Source organism: Macrotis lagotis, chromosome 1 (assembly GCF_037893015.1).
Source record: "Macrotis lagotis isolate mMagLag1 chromosome 1, bilby.v1.9.chrom.fasta, whole genome shotgun sequence".
NCBI lineage: Eukaryota > Metazoa > Chordata > Mammalia > Peramelemorphia > Peramelidae > Macrotis > Macrotis lagotis.
In genome coordinates, this window is record NC_133658.1 from 551,173,472 (window position 1) to 551,183,372 (window position 9,901).

The 9,901-nt window shown below is 36.9% G+C and overlaps 1 pseudogene; it reads right to left on the minus strand.

Moving 5' to 3' along the window:
- Positions 1-424: 424 nt before the first annotated feature.
- LOC141521260 (DNA-directed RNA polymerases I and III subunit RPAC1 pseudogene) lies at positions 425-1,464 on the minus strand (annotated as a pseudogene).
- Between the last annotated feature and the right edge of the window lie 8,437 nt (positions 1,465-9,901).

Consider the following 9,901-nt stretch of genomic DNA (forward strand, 5'->3'; position numbering starts at 1 on the left):
GTTGTTCTTTATTGTTGTCTTCTCTCTAACAGAGCTTACCAATTTTCTTTCCCTACCAATGGGGAACACAGTCTATATATCAGAATTTTTTGATTGCACTTTTTGCAAGGCAGTGGGGTTAAGTGTTTGAGGCCGGACACTTAATAATTAACTTAAAGTAAGTCTTTCCTTACTCCAGGGCCAGTGTTCTATCATCTAGCTGACACATAAAAAGAGGAATCAGGATTGCTTGTGAATGTCTCAGAGAAAATGTGTCAGCATAAAAACCCAAACTGCACCAGTAATACTCTCAGAAATCCTTTTAGGAAGCCAGCAGGAATCATGGGACAATTCCCTGAGTTTATTTGACAGAGTGGGGCATACCCACAAAGTGAACCATCTTACTGTCCAGTTATTGTCTCTCACTAAGACTCTGCAAGATAATTCAGTCCATCTTAACTGAATCCAATTCATCCATGAAATGCCGAAATTTTCCCATTAGAACTTTGATGACTTCACTCACCAGGACCTTGGGGAGCAAGACACCTGTTGATTCCACTGAGAATATATAGTGATCCCATACTTGTGCCAGTCGCACTATCTTCTTAAATTTTCATGCTGACATATTTCTCGACTAAAAGTATCCAATCGAGGGTTGGCTACTGTAGCTACTTTTTTCCCTCTGATATCTTTCACATCAGTGACACCAGGTGAAAAGCATCGACTCAGCTCCTCAGCTGCTTCCCCCTCTACTGGCTGGAATAGAGTAATATCTGGCAATAATCTGTAACTGGCAGTGGCTACAGGAGAAAATTTTGCATGATCTTTGCCAATGCCTTTGACACAACACATGAGTAGGTCAAGCTCTTGGCCAGGACGTAGCTGAGCAATGAGGATATCATTGTGCAGAGGACGTATGATGGCTTCTGGGAAAACATCTGCTTGGTTTCCCAGGGTTATACATGTCATATGTTTTGTGTACACTTTATGATTGAGATAGAATTCATTGGGATCAGAGGATTCTTTGGCAGCTTGAGCATTACGAGTACACTTGACCTTCAACTGGAATTGCAATGTGTCTATCTCAGTACCATCTTCATCACCTTGGTTCCGGTACTCAAAAAGTCAGGGATCAGCACAAATGGGAATGAGACCCAATCGATGGGCCAGTATCTCATCCTGCACAATGGATGTATTGTTGTACACAAAGACTTTCTCCACAGCCATGGTTGGAACCTCAGCTAACAAAATCCTCCAGAAGGCTTTGGCGATGGCAGCATCAATTCCAACCATATCCAACTCCAGGGAGCTCTCATCCATGTGCACCACGTCCATGCAGAATCCCTTCTCGAAGTGGCTCTGGTCTCACGCATCATCATAGCCACAGTAATTCCCCAGAAAGTCCGTGGTGTGGATGTTTAGGACCCCAAACTCCCCGAGCACCACACAGATCCATATCTCCTCCACAGCTCTGGAGGCTGCCATCTTCCGGTTTTATTTTATTTTCAAAGTCATCACCTTTTTGTTCTCTTCTATAGTTTAAGGAATTATTTTCATCAGTGAGCTTCCATATCTTCTTTTGCATTTGTCTAATTCTGTTTTTTTAAGTGCTTCTTGTACTTATTGGCTTTTTAAGGCTTCTTTTTTTCCATTTGGCCCAGTCTGGTTTTTAAGATCTTATTTTCTTCATTATTTTTGTGTATCTCCTTCACCAAACTACTGATTTTCAAGATTCTCACATATCCTTCTCATTTCTCTTCCAAATTTTTCCTCTGTCCCCCTTACTTGTTTTTCCACAATTCATTTAGAGTTATTCTATAATCTGAACCCAATTCATATTTGTCTTGGAGGCTTTAGATGTAGATGCTTTGAATTTGTTGTATTCTTCTGAGTGTTTGTTTTGATCTTCCATATGAATAAAGTGACATCCTATAGCTGGATTTTTTGTCTTTTGTTTGCTCATTTGCCCAACCTATGACTTTTTAACTCTTGATTTTAACTCTTGATTAAGGTAGGATTCTGTTCCCAGAGTAAAGGTTGCAATGTCTCAAGTTTTTGAAGGATTTTTGCAGCTTTTTTTGAAAAATACTTCTAGAGACCTGCAAGTTTTTCAATACTTCCTTATGAATCCTAATTTGGGCTCTTCTTTGTGGATGACCTCAATCAATCCTTTCTGACCTGGAACTGTGAAGTGTTTGGTCTCATCTGCAATAGTAAGTTCTGTTCTCCTTCTTATTATCCTCTTCCTGGGAGCAGAGTCCCAGGCTGTGAATCAGATCTGAGTATGGGCAAAGCAACAGAGTCCTGCTTTAGAGATAGCAAAGAGACTCCTGTATTCTGCAGCTACTTCTGCTAATCCAATGACTTCTGGGTCCTGTTCCTGAACTACTCAGGCCTACACAAGACAGGACTCTACTCTTGCCCCAGTATGGCATAATTTTCCTGCTTCCTTTCCAAGCTGCCTTTGACTATGAGGCTTAGAAACTACACTGCTGAATTCCGGCCAAGATGGCAGAGAGAAGATAGGCACAGTTCTAAAGTCTCCTGATCTCTTCCCCATCTATCACATGAAACAAAAAAAAAGAAAGAAGAAAACAAAATTGCTAGTATTATAAATGAAAAAGGTGAACTCACCAGCAATGAGGAGGAAATTAAAGTAATAATTTGAAATTATTTTGGCCAACTTTATGCCAATAAATTTGATAATCTAAGTGAAATGGATGAATATTTACAAAAATATAAGTTGCCCAGGTTAAATGAAGAAGAGATTAAATACCTGAACAACCCTATGTCAGAAAAAGAAATTCAACAAGCCATTAGTGAACTCCCTAAAAAAAATCTCCATGGTCTGATGGATTCACAAGTGAATTCCCCCAAACATTTAAGGAACAATTGGTTCCAGTCCTATATAAACTCTTTGGAAAAATAGGGAAACATGGAACTCTGCCTAACTCTTACTATGAAACCAATATGGTACTGTTACCTAAACCAGGAAGAGTTAAAACAGAGAAAGAAAATTATAGACCTATTTCCCTGATGAATATAGATGCAAAAATCCTAAATAAAATCTTAGCAAAACGACTACAAGTCGTCACTAGAATAATACATTATGATCAAGTAGAATTTATTCCAGGAATGAAGGGTTGGTTCAATATTAGGAAAACTGTTAGTATACTCAATTATATCAATAACAAACCTATCAGAAACCATATGATCATATCAATAGATGCTGAAAAAGCTTTTGACAAAATACAGCATCCATTCCTATTAAAAACACTAGAGAGTGTAGGAATAAATGGACTGTTCCTTAAAATAATTAGCAGTATCTATCTGAAACCATCAATAAGCATTATACTCAATGGGGAGAGGCTAGAGTCATTCCCAATAAGATCAGGGGTTAAACAAGGGTGCCCATTATCACCACTACTATTCAATATTGGATTAGAAATGTTAGCATCAGCAATTAGAGAAGAAAAATAAATTAAAGGAATTAGAATTGGGAAGGAAGAGACAAAACTCTCACTATTGTCAGATGACATGATGATCTACCTAGAGAATCCCAAGAAATCATCTAAAAAACTACTGGAAACAATTAGCAATTTTAGCAAAGTTGCAGGTTATAAAATAAACCCCCCATAAATCCTCAACTTTCCTATATATGACTAGCAAGAAACAGCAGGAAGAGCTAGAAAGAGAAATTCCATTCAAAGTAACCTCAGACTGTGTAAAATACTTGGGAGTCTATTTGCCAAGACAGACTCAGAATCTTTTTGAAAACAATTATAAAACACTTCTCACACAAATTAAATCAGATTTAAAAAACTGGGCAAATATCAACTGCTCATGGATAGGTAGAGCTAATATAATAAAAATGACAATTCTATCAAAACTAAGCTATCTGTTTAGTGCCCTACCAATCAAAATTCCAAAAAATTGCTTAAATTAGCTAGAAAAAATTGTAAGTAAATTCATATGGAGAAATAAAAAGTCAAGAATTGCCAGGAGCTTAATGGAAAAAAAAATGCAAATGAAGGTGGCTTAGCACTACTCGATCTAAAATTATATTATAACGCATCAGTCATCAAAACTGTTTGGTATTGGCTAAGAAATAGAGTGGTGGACCAGTGGAATAGACTAGGTGTAAAAGCAGGAGAGGATTATAGTAATCTGCTGTTTGATAAACCCAAAGAGTCAGGCCACCAGGATAAAAACTCCCTCTTTGATAAAAATTTCTGGGATAATTGGAAGTTAGTATGGAAGAAACTTAGATTAGACCCATACCTCACACCCTTTACCAAGATAAGATCCAAATGGTTACAGGACATAGACATAAAAAACAATACTATAAGCAAATTAGAAGATCAAGGACTAGTCTACCTGTCAGACCTATGGAAAGGGGAACAGTTTATGACTAAGAAAGAGTTGGAGAACATCATTAAAAACCAATTAGATGATTTCGATTACATTAAATTAAAAAGTTTTTGCACAGATAAAACCAATGTAATCAAGATGAAATGAAAAGTAGTAAATTGGGAAACGATCTTTACAACTAATGATTCTGACAAAGAACTCATTTCTAAAATATACAGAGAACTGAGTCATATTTTTAAAACAAAAAGCCATTCACCAATTGACAAAAGGTCAAAGGATATGCAAAGGGAATTTACAGATTAGGAGATCAAAGCAATCCATAGCCATATGAAAAAATTCTCTAAATTATTAGTTATTAGAGAAATGCAAATTAAAGCTTCGCTGAGGTACCACCTCACACCTCTTAGATTGGCCAGTTTGACCAGGAAGGATAATAATCATTGTTGGAAGGGATGTGGGATATCTGGGACACTATTAACTGTTGGTGGAGCTGTGAGCTCATCCAACCCTTCTGGAGAGCTATTTGGAACTATGCCCAAAGGGCAACAAAAATGTGCATACCCTTTGACCCAGCAATACCACTACTGGGTTTATACCCTGAAGAGATGAGGAAAAAGGGTAAAAACATTACTTGTACAAAAATATTTAAAGCAGCCCTGTTTGTGGTTGCAAAGAATTGGAAATCCAGTAAATGTCCTTCAATTGGGGAATGGCTTAGCATACTGTGGTATATGTATGTTATGGAACACTATTGTTCTATTAGAAACCAGGAGGGATGGGATTTCAGGGAAACCTGGAGGGATTTGCATGAACTGATGCTGAGTGAGATGAGCAGAACCAGAAAAACACTGTACACCCTAACAGCAACATGGGAGTGATGTTCAACCTTGAAGGACTTGCTCATTCCATCAGCGCAACAATTGGGAACAATTTTTGGCTGTCTGCAAAGGAGAGTACCATCTGTATCCAGATAAGGAGCTGTGGAGTTTGAAAAAAGTACAAGGATTATTCCCTTTAATTCGGAATAAAAAAAAACCCAGATGTCTTATGGTTTGATCTGGTTACTTCTGCGAATTCTGTTCTCTTTAAGGATATGATTTCTCTCTCATCACACCCAATTTGGATCGAGGTACAACATGGAAACAAAGAAAAGACTGACAGTGTGGTGCTATCTGTGGGGTGGGGGTGGGGGGAGGGAAGCAAGATTGGGGGAAAACTGTAAAACTTAAATAATATCTTTAATAAAAATTTAAAAAAAAGAAACTAAACTGCTGCCACCGACCAAGTCACCCTGCTTCCTGTTCCTGAATGGCTAGGATTGGTTTGTTCTGGTGTGGCCTGTGCAGGTCTAAACTCCAAACTTTTGCTCTATTCTTATGCAAAGTCATACTCCTATCTTTTTTTAGCAGACATACAATGGTATTTCTTATTATGAATCTCTTGACTGACAAATATTTTATCAAAGGGTTCTTTTTGCTAATAGTATCATGTTTTATTTTGTGTTTATGCTCCTTTCTATAAGTTTATATTATTTGTTTTTTTCCAATCGTAATCCAATGTTTAACTTTAATGGTCATTTTCTTTCCTATTTTTTTACAGTTATTTTCTCTGTTGCATCATTGCAAACTATAAAAGGTAATAATATTAAATTGACTAAACATCCCTACTTAAGTTAGTTAAGGTAATTGCAATGATTCTTCCATCTTTAAAGTACATTTTGGTAACCCTGATATCATTTAGCTGTCACTTGGGACAGAATACAATATTTTATTTAGGTACTGAATTCATTTCAATGAGATTGCTATTAAGAAATTCATCTCTAAATAATGTTGATGGGGAACATCATATAGTTTCACAGCTCAGTTTACTGAATTATTACAAATCATATTGGAGAGATATGAAAGATAAATAGGAAGTGTGGTAAAGTATAAAAATAATCATTCCTTAAAAGTTTGTGGAATATAGTTCAGCAAAAGGAATGAATGTTTATAACCATTTAAAGCAACATTAAGGCTGATGTCAAGTAACCATAAATAACTCAGGCAATTGATAAAGATCTGAGGGAAGTTTTTGCTCTATCAACATTGTTCCATTCCTGCCAAAATTAATTCGGAATTGGATTTCACATGAATCAATGGGACATACTCAACCATAAAGGAAGTGAATTTATTAAAATGATTTCCAATACATCACATCCTATCATATTAGGATGTAATAGATCATGTTGTGCTTCATTGGGTCATATAATATCACGTTGAATATAACTTCAAGGCTTTCTAATGTCCAATAATTTATCAAAAAATAAAATGAGAATCATTTACTATTGAGTACTCAATAAGACTCCTCTGACCAAAGCAAAGGTAATATATGTTCTTAAGTCATTTTGCTTAGATATTCTCATCAAATGTTTGGACTAATACATCAAAGAATGTGTGCGGTATTCGATAGAATCTGTGGAGTCAATTCCAGCCCCTGATGAATACTAGCTATGGGAATTAGTAAAGCAAATTAATTTATAGTGCTTGCACAACTCACAACATCTTAAAGATATGAAGGAGGTGCTAATTCAAATGATTGATAGGTTTATCCAGGTATTTTTAATATACTAATCAAATCACAGGATAAGGACAACAATAATTTATACAATGGATATTACTTAATAATTGGTGAAATTTATATAGCATTTTAGTTTAGCAAAGTTCTTTTCATACTAATTTATTCCTTATAACATTCTTTTTCCCCTTTATTTATTTTGACTTTTGTACAAATGATGCTTTTTTTATACATTACTGAAATATTCTCTTTTAAGAGTAAGCATAATACCCCTTTCCCCAAAAAAGATATAGACCCTCATGAGCAATAAAGAGAAAAAAATTTAAATTAAAATTAAAAAAATTTAAATTTATATTTAAAAATAAAAATAAAAAATAGGGGCAGCTAGGTGGCACAGTGGACAGAACACCAGCCCTGGAGCCAGGGCACTCAAGGGCAAATCCTGACTCAGACACCCAACAATCACCCAGCCCTATGACCCTGGGCAAGCCATACTAACTCCATTGCCCAGCACAAACCAAAACAAAAAAACCAAAATAAAATAAAATAATAATAACAATAATAATAATAGAAGGTGCAGCAAGGTGATGCAGTAGACAGAGCACCATCCCTGGAGTCAGGAGCAACTGGGTTGAAATCCAGCTTCAGACACAATCACCAAGCTGTGTGGCCCTGAGTAAGTCAGCCAACCCCACTTGTCCTGCAATGCCCCCAGAGAATAATGATAATGATAATGATAATGGTAATGGTAATAATAATAATAATAATAATAATAATAATAATAATAAAATGTACTTCAGTCTGTGATCCAACACTACCAGCTCTGTCATGGGTAGTACACATCCTTTATGATAAGTCTATCACAAAAGCTACTTCCATATTTTTCCACTGTTGCCATTGTTGATTATACCTCCCTCGAATTCATACTTCCCCACTACCATATACTATATTTTCACTCTCCTTTCACTCTGTCCCTTTTCTTAAATGTGCTGTAGGGTAGCTGAGTGGTGCAGCACACTGATCATCAACCCTGGGTCCAAGAGACCCCAAGGCCACATACCACCCCTAAGACCCAGCAACCACCAGGCCCTGTGGTCCCAGACAAGCCATCCAAACCCAGCCCCTTATGAGAAGTAAAAAAGAAAATATATTATATCTGACCACTCTGTTCCATGGTCCACCCTCTCCTCTATCACTCACATCCCTCCGTCCCCCTTTGCCCCTTCTCTCCTTCTTACTCCAGATGTCTATACTCCATTAAGTATATACACTGTATCCTCTCCAAGTCACCTCTAATGAGAGTGAAGGTTCCCTCATTCCCCCTCACCTTTCCCCCTTCCATATCATTGCAATAGCACATTGCAATAAAAAAATCTTATTATATGAAATATCTTAGCCTATTCCACCTCTCCTTTCTCTTGGACCCATTACATTTTCTAGCTATTTACTACATTTTTGCAATATATTATCTCTTCAAATTCAGCTCTCCCCTGTGCTTCATCTATGAAGGCTCCTTCTACTGGCTCTACTAAACGAGAAGGTTCATATAAGTATTATCAGTATCATTTTTCTACAGAAGAATATATGTAGTTCATTGTCATTATGTACCTCATATTTTCCCCTTCTCCTCCACTCTCTATGCTTCACCTGAGTCCTGTATTTGAAGATCAAACCTTCTGTTCAGCTCTGGCCATTTTCAAAATAACATTTGAATTTCCCCTGGTTCATTGAAAGTTCATTTTTTGCCCTGGAAGAGGATGTTCAGTTTTGCTTGGTACTTGATTTTCAGTTGCATTCCAAGCTCTTTTGTCTTCCAGAATATTATATTCTAAGCCCTATGAGACTTTAATGTATTTGCTGCTAAGTCCTGTGTGATCCTCATTGCAGCTCCATGATATTTGAATTATGTCCTTCTGGCTGCTTGTAAAATTTTCTCTTTGACTTTGAAGTTCTGGAAATGGGCCATAATATTCCTGGGGGTTCGAATTTTTTTGGATTTCTTTCCAGTGGAGATCAGTGGATTTTCTCAATTTCTATTTTCCCTCTACTTCTAGGATATCTGGGCAATTTTCCTGCAGTAATCCTTTAAAAATGATATCAATGCTCTTTCCCTGATCATGACATTCAGGTATCCTAATAATTTTTAAATTATCTTTCCTGAATCTATTTTCCAGATCAGTTGTTTTTTCAATGACACGTTTCACATTTTCTTCTAATTTTTCATTCTTTTGGTTTTGAAGTATTGTCTTTATTTCTAGTAAAGTTAGCAGCTTCCTTTAGTTCCATTCTACATCTGAAGAATTTGTTTTCCTCACAAAGTTTTTTATTTCTTTTTCCATCTGCCAATTCTGCTTTTTAAAGCATTTCTTCTCCTCAATAACTTTTTGAACTGTTTTATCCATTTGACTTATGCTGGATTGTAACATGTTATTTTCTTCAACATTTTTTGGATCTCCTTGACTAAGCTGCTGACTTCATTTTCATGGTTTTACTGCATTTCTCTCAATTCTTTTCACAATTTTTCTTCTATCTTCCTCACTTGATTTTCAAAATCTTTTTTGAGCTCTGTCATGGCCTGAGCCCAATTTCTGTTTTTCTTGCTGTCTTTAGATGCAGTAGCTTGTGCTTCCTCATCTTCAGATTGAGTATTTTCATCCTTCTTGGCGCTGATCCTCAATGGTGCTCCTCCTTTTTCTGTTTACTCATTTTGCCAGACTGTGTCTGGCTTTTGGGGTGTTCCTGAGCTTTTGAGTATTATTGAGACACCCCCCCCACAAGGATCTCAATGAAGCTATGTCTTTCCTCCTGGTCTGTGGATGACCACATGCAAACCCCTCTGCCATAGGGCTGAGATGGGGGGCGGCTGCTATTCTATGGGGGGGCCTAGACTGTGATTAGTATTTGATTGTGATCAGAGCCCCAGAGTCCTGTTCCAGCTACAGAGGACAGACCATGGAAGTCTCTCTCCACTCCCTTACCTAGGCTGAGCACTCAAGGC